Here is a 6,930-nt window from a genome sequence, read left to right on the forward strand (position 1 = left end):
GACCATATCTCAAAATTACTAGAAATATCTTTCTTTTGACTACCTGCATTTTCTGGGAAATATAAAGGGAATATCTGCATGGTATTAATATAGGAAGTGCTAATCTAAAATAAGAATTCAAGGCACCTGGGTGGTTCAGTTGGTTAAGTTTTGACTTTGGCTCAGGTCATGATCTTATGGTTCATGAGTTTAAGCCCCACATTGGGCTCTGTGCTAGGCTCAGCTCAGAGACTGGAGACTGCTTCAGATTCTGTGTCTCTCTCTCTCTTTGCCCCTCTCCTGCTCACACACACACACACACACACACACACACACTCTTTCTCTCTCTCTTTCCATCTCTCTCTCTCTGTCTCAAAAATAAAGAAACATTTAAAAAATATTTTTTAAATAAAATAAAATAAGAAAAATTCACTAAGGGTGAGTTTTCACCTCTTTCCAACAAAGAACAAGAGAAGCTCCACTTCCTATCATTTAATTATCAAAGAGGTAGGAGAATAGGGTTTGAAAAACTTATTAATATCATTATTTTTATTCTTTATTTTATATTATGCTTAGCAAGTATTTTCCTTTCACAGTCAGTTAAGGATATTCCTGAAATTTGTCCCCTCTTAAAAGACTTTAGAACTAATCTTTCTCTCTCCCAAACCCCCAGACACATTTGCCTACACCGTTGTTTATAATTGTTTGATTTATTTTAGAATCATTGACATATTTGTTGACACACAGCTTTAATTGGGAAAAGGACAATGTCTTAATGGCTAAGAGACCAACTGTAAATAATTGTTGAATATAGAATTGTCTTAACTTTGAATGTCTCTGGATTTATAAATTTGCATGTTCATACTGAAATAGCTGTATTTCACCAGTGATGTGCGTTTTATCTCATTTGTAAAATTCAAAGAGCCACTTCAAATTTCCCAATATGTGGACATTTTTGCTAAGTAAATGGCAAGAGGAGATTACAGTAACTAAAATTGGATTGTTATAACTGATAAATAATAAAGTGCTTGTAAAATACCTATTATTATGCCTATTATATGGAATGTACTCAATAAATAGTAGTTGGCAAAATTGTGCTGTTGCTGGTAATGACAATGATTATTCAAGCTGCTTTGGCTGGATTTTATTAATCTGATATCCCAGATATGTACATTTATAAAGAAGAAGAAGTATATTTTTATATCTCAGAGTTTAATTAATGCAGTAATCAACTTATATATGTATTATTATTATTAAATTACATAGTATTCATTCAATTATTCAAGAAATATTTAAAAAGCGTCCATTTTCTAGCTGCTAGCTGTGTTAGGTATTAGAAATGGAGGAGTAAAGCAGATAGATGTAGTCTCTGCCCAAATGAAAATAGTATCATGAATAAATGGATATTGAACAAGTAATGACAACTATGTTAAGTGCTATGAACATGGTCATTAGGTAGCAATAGGAGAAGGTCCTCCCTACAGTGAGACACTCAAAGAACGTCATCTGAAGGAAGCTAAGGCCCAAGGATGAGTAGTAGTTAACTAGGTGACAGTTGGGCAAGGAAAGGGGAGTTGCAGGAAGAAGAAACTGCTGAAAAGACAGTTTGGAGGTGAGATGAATCTGGAACCTTTGAGGCACTAAGAGCTTCATTTCATTTAAGAGAGACAGAATGCAAAGTAGAATTGGAAACCTAAGCAGGATCTTTTGAACTATGCCAAGGATATTAGACTTACCTTAAAGGTTAGAAGTACTAGGTAGCACATGAATGCAAGAAAAATAAGTAAACATATTGCTTTGAGTGGGAGAAGTGTTTTTATCCATGGGTGACAAGTGTCTGTGTAGATATCTACACAGAATCTACAAAAAATCTCCTAGAATTAATACATGAATCAAGTTGGATGGCAGAATTCAAGGTCAACTTACAAAAGTCAATCATATTCCCATACACAAACTTTATGTGGAACGGCTAAGAAACCAGAGTCAACATTTTAAATAAGCACATTGGTGAAGGATTCACATTACCCAATTTCAAGTCCTATTAATATAGCTATAATAAGTCTGTTGAAACTGGACTCCCAAGTTTTGCTTAAGAGATAACCCCAATCATACTCTTCATTGGTGTGGCTCAGGTTGGTTGATCTCACTCCTGCTTCAGCAAAATGCCTTACGATTATGTGCACATCCCTGTGTTAAGTGTGATTCCCAAGAAGCCAACCCTGAGTCAAGGTCTTGTAAGTTATTTACTATGGAGGACTATCATGGAGGTTGTTAAATGGGTGGGGAAAATAAGACACAAAGAAGTAGCTCAAAGTCCTGAGGATGGTACCTTCAGAATGTTCCTGCCGTTAGGCCACAGATTGCCCCTACTGAAACCAGTGAGCTGGGCTTTTCCCCAGTTTCTCAGTGGCTTCATTGGCTGGCACCCAATGCAGACTCTTGTTATTTCTTTTGCAATTGATTTGAAGCTTAGCGAATATCAGTTTTCCTCAAACATCTATGAGCATAGTGGAGATATTTAGAAATCAACTCAAAAGAGCAGAAGGTAGAGCCAAAAGACAGAAAGAAGCAACCCTATGAATGCATAACCCTGAATGCAGCTTTGCCTAAAGCCAGATTCTTCCTTAATGCTTCAATTACTCCAAGTTACTCAGACTGATAAATTCTTTTCTTACCTTCTTTTTCTTTGTTCAAGCCAGTTGAATTGGGGTTTTGGTCATTTCACAAAATAGTGAAAACTGATACAGGGACAAAAAGAATTCTAAAAAGAAGTGATTCCAGAAAAGCATTTTAAAGGATATACGGGAGTTAACTGAATAGTTTGCTCTGACTTTTACAGGTTTCGAAGAGTGCATTAAAGAATTGCAGAACGTGAAGAGGTATAACCATATCAGACTTACCATGATGAATTCAAGTATTTATTTTTATTAATGTTTTAGTGTTTTATTCATTTTTTGAAAGAGAGAGCATGAGTGGGAGAGGGGCAGAGAGAGATGAGGACAGAGGATCCGATGCAGGCTCTGTGTTGACAGGGTGATGCTATCAAGCCTGATGTGGGGCTTGAACTCATGACCTGAGCTGAAGTCAGAAGCTCAACGAACTGAGCAAACCCAGATATCCCTATTTTAATGTTTAAAACAGAGAAATTCATGAAGAAAATCTTGTATATATCCATTTATCCATCTGCCAAAATTACTAGGTGTTACTATTTTGTCAATATAAGTTATCAGATAGATTTGAAATACACTTCATTCCACTTTGCAAATACTCAACCCTCCCTCCCCCCAAACAATCACTACCATAAATGTATGTACATTTTCCATTCATGAGTTTATATTACTATGTGCCACAAAGTATGTGTGTGTGTGTATATATATATATATATACATATATATATATATATACATATATATATATATATACATATATATATATATTAACAGAAAGGACACATAAGAACAAAAACTGCATATATAAATATAATAAAATCATCTTGCTTTATGCTACATTTCAATTAATATTATATTTTCATATACTCATTTATTTAATATGAAATTCCATAGAATCTCATCATACTACCTATCTCTAACTTATTTATATTTTACAAATATATCTTTTAAATCCCTTTATCTTCAAACATTATGCATTATTTTACTAAGTATATCACTTATAATCAGTGAAAAGCTGAGTTCTTAAAAATCCAATCTAAGTCTTTTTATTCTAACAGGAGAAGTAAGTTTTATTTTTAAAAATTTAAACTGGTTGCTGATAGATTAAAGTTTATTATGCCATTTTATTTTGGAATTTACACTTACAACACTTTGTTTCTTTTTTTCTTCTTTCCTGACTGCTTTTTGATTAAGTTTTCTTTATTTACTTTACTCTACCCAGTAAGCTTCTATTTCTATTTCTATTATTCTAGTAAATTATATCTAAGTGGTAACATTTCTATCTCTTTCCTCCTCACTGAAAAACAAGCACTATAGGACATAAAGTATAGTCTTAGGAAATGTATTCTCATACAGATAGGGCCTTTAAAATATTCCTACTCTGGGACACCTGGATGGCTCAATCAGTTGAGCGTCCAACTCTTCTTGATTTCAGCTCAGGTCATGATCCCATGGTTGTGTATCAAGCCTTGCATAGCTTTCTGTGCTGAGGCTGGAGCCTGCTTAAGATTTTTTCTCTCTCTTCCTCCACCCTTATCCTCAATTGCATTCTCTCTCTCTCTCTCAAAATAAATAAACAAACAAATAATAAATGAATAAATATTCATGCCCTGCTTGCATAAGACAGTCATCTCTCTTCTTTACATTGACTTTTATAAGAGGAACCAGGAACCTAAATAGGAAAACAATTGCTAATATTATGTGCGTGTCTTGGGTGTGTGGATGTAGGATAGACTCCCACATATGGAGTAACAGGTTCAAAAGAAATATATTAAAGGTGATTAAATTTCCAAAAGACTTTTCATGACTGAAATAGTGGACACATTGGGAATATTCTCCAGTATCAACTCAGATGATCATTCTAGCTTAGCCTCTGAAGCTCCACATGGGAAAAATAATCTTCATCTTCTTCACATGCTTTACTTTTAGCATAAAGAGACAGAATTAGATCCATACAAGAAGCTTAGAGGGGCACCTGGGTGGCTCAGTTGGTTAAGCGTCCAACTTCAGCTCAGGTCATGATCTCACGGTTCATGAGTTCGAGCCCCGCGTAGGGCTCTGCACGGACAGCTCAGAGCCTGTGACCTGCTTCGGATTCTGTGTCTCCCTCACTCTCTGCCCCTCCCTCACTCATGCTGTTTCTCTCTCTCTATCTCTCTCTCTCTCAAACATAAATGAACATTAAAAAATATTTAAAAGAAAAGAAAAGAAGCCTAGAAAGCCTGTGTGGGAATAATATGGTGAAGGGTTATTATCACAGATTTTGGAAATAGATCTAGTTACAATGAGGATCATCCTCTGAAGAAAGGTAAGCTCTCACCTGTTTGCCCCCAAATGACAAAGATATGTATAAATTTTGTGTTTTAAATACAAATATAAGGTTCTAGAGTACTCTTTACCACTGTAACAGCCTTGTGGGTTTCTAACAAATAGTGCTTGTGGGCTTCCGTGAACTTATTTTACCACCGAATCTTGTATGTAGAAGAGTCACCCTCTCAAGTATTATGCAGGTGCCTGAATAATGGGCATCTTAATTCTACTTGGCATCAGTTAGTGTGTTTTATGACGTAGATTGTGCTTCCATCTCAGTCATCCTGCAACCCATGTTTGCTGTTTGCCGGAAACACTGTGCCTTAGAAATATGAGGTTTTCATGGCTTTTAAAAGAGCAAAGGGAGGAGAGAACTGGCAGAACATAAAAGTGCATTCTGATCAGATTTTAATGCATGTGCATTTGTTTCTTTGTTTGTTAGGCATTTTATCAAATGCAGAGAGGGCAAGAGGGGTTCTATGTTGTCCAGTAGAGATAGGTCATGATTCTGGGGGGAAACTATTGAAAAAGTCTAGCTTTGTCTGAAATGTTGACACAAGAAGCCCAGACATGAATGAGGCCAGAAAGAAAATATCACAGGGATCTTGACTGGGTCAATTAAAGTTTGCCTTTCACAGAGCATTCTTAGGGGCATTTAACAATGGCAAGAGTTAGGAGCACAGACCATCGAGGAAGTTTGTGGAAGGGGTCACGGTGATCATTGCCTTCTCCTGAATGATGCACCAAAGAATGAGGGAGGAAAGAACACTCATTCTCCCACACAGACAAAAGAGTTCTGTTCGAATCATTTAATTCTTAAACCCTCATTTGAAATCTTTCTAGGGCTTTTTTTTAACAATATAATTTGTAAATAGCCAACATATGGAAACGACTTCAGTTTCCATCAATAGAAAAATAAATAAGGAAGATGTGGTATGCACACACACACACACACACACACACACACACACACACAATGGAATATTATGCAGCCATAAAAAGAATGAGATTATGCCATTTGAGACAATATGGATGGGCCTAGAAGGTATTGTGCTAAGTGAGATAAGTCAGACTGAGAAAGACAAATACCTCATGATTTCACTCATATGTGGAATCTGAAGGCACAAAACAAAATAAATGTTTAAACCAACGGCGAGCAGAATCAGACCTATAAATACAGAGAACAAACTGATGGTTGCCAGATGGGAAGAGGAGGGAGGGTTGGGCAAAATGAATAAAGGGGAATGGTATATATTAACTTTTAGTTGTGGAATGAATAAGTCATAGAAATAAAAGTCACAGCATAAGTAATATAGTCAATGATACTGTAATGGTGATGAATGGGGACATAAGCTATACTTATGAACATAGCATAAGGTGTAAACTTATTGTATCCTTGTATTGTACAACCAAAACCAATGTAACATTGTGTGTCAACTATACTCATATATATATATATATATATATATATATATATAATATGTATTAGAATTAATTCATTCAATGACTATTGAGTGCTTACTATGTGCTAAGCACTTTTTTAAAATATGTTTATTTTTGAGAGAGAGAGAGAGAGAGAGACTGCAAGTGGGGGAAGGGCAAAGAGAGGGAGACAGAGGATCTGAAGCAGGGTCCACACCAACAGCAGATAGCCCAATGAGGGGCTTGAACACACGAACCACGAGATCATGACCTGAGCTGAAGTCAGGTGCTCAACTGACTGATACACCCAGTTGCCCCTGTGCTAGGCACTTTTGTAAGTGCTTGAGATATATAAGTTAAAATAATTAAAAAGAGAAAAAGCTGTACCTTTGTAGAACTGATATTCTAGTCGTCAGATAGTAAAAATATATTAAAAAACTAAGAAATTATCAACCAAAACATGATGAATAAAAAAGCACATTGCTTGTTATAAGCTGGCACATGTTGAGAAATATAACATGGTCAAGATGAGGAGATGAGTTGCAATTAC

This window comes from Leopardus geoffroyi, chromosome D3, assembly GCF_018350155.1.
Source record: "Leopardus geoffroyi isolate Oge1 chromosome D3, O.geoffroyi_Oge1_pat1.0, whole genome shotgun sequence".
Lineage (NCBI taxonomy): Eukaryota > Metazoa > Chordata > Mammalia > Carnivora > Felidae > Leopardus > Leopardus geoffroyi.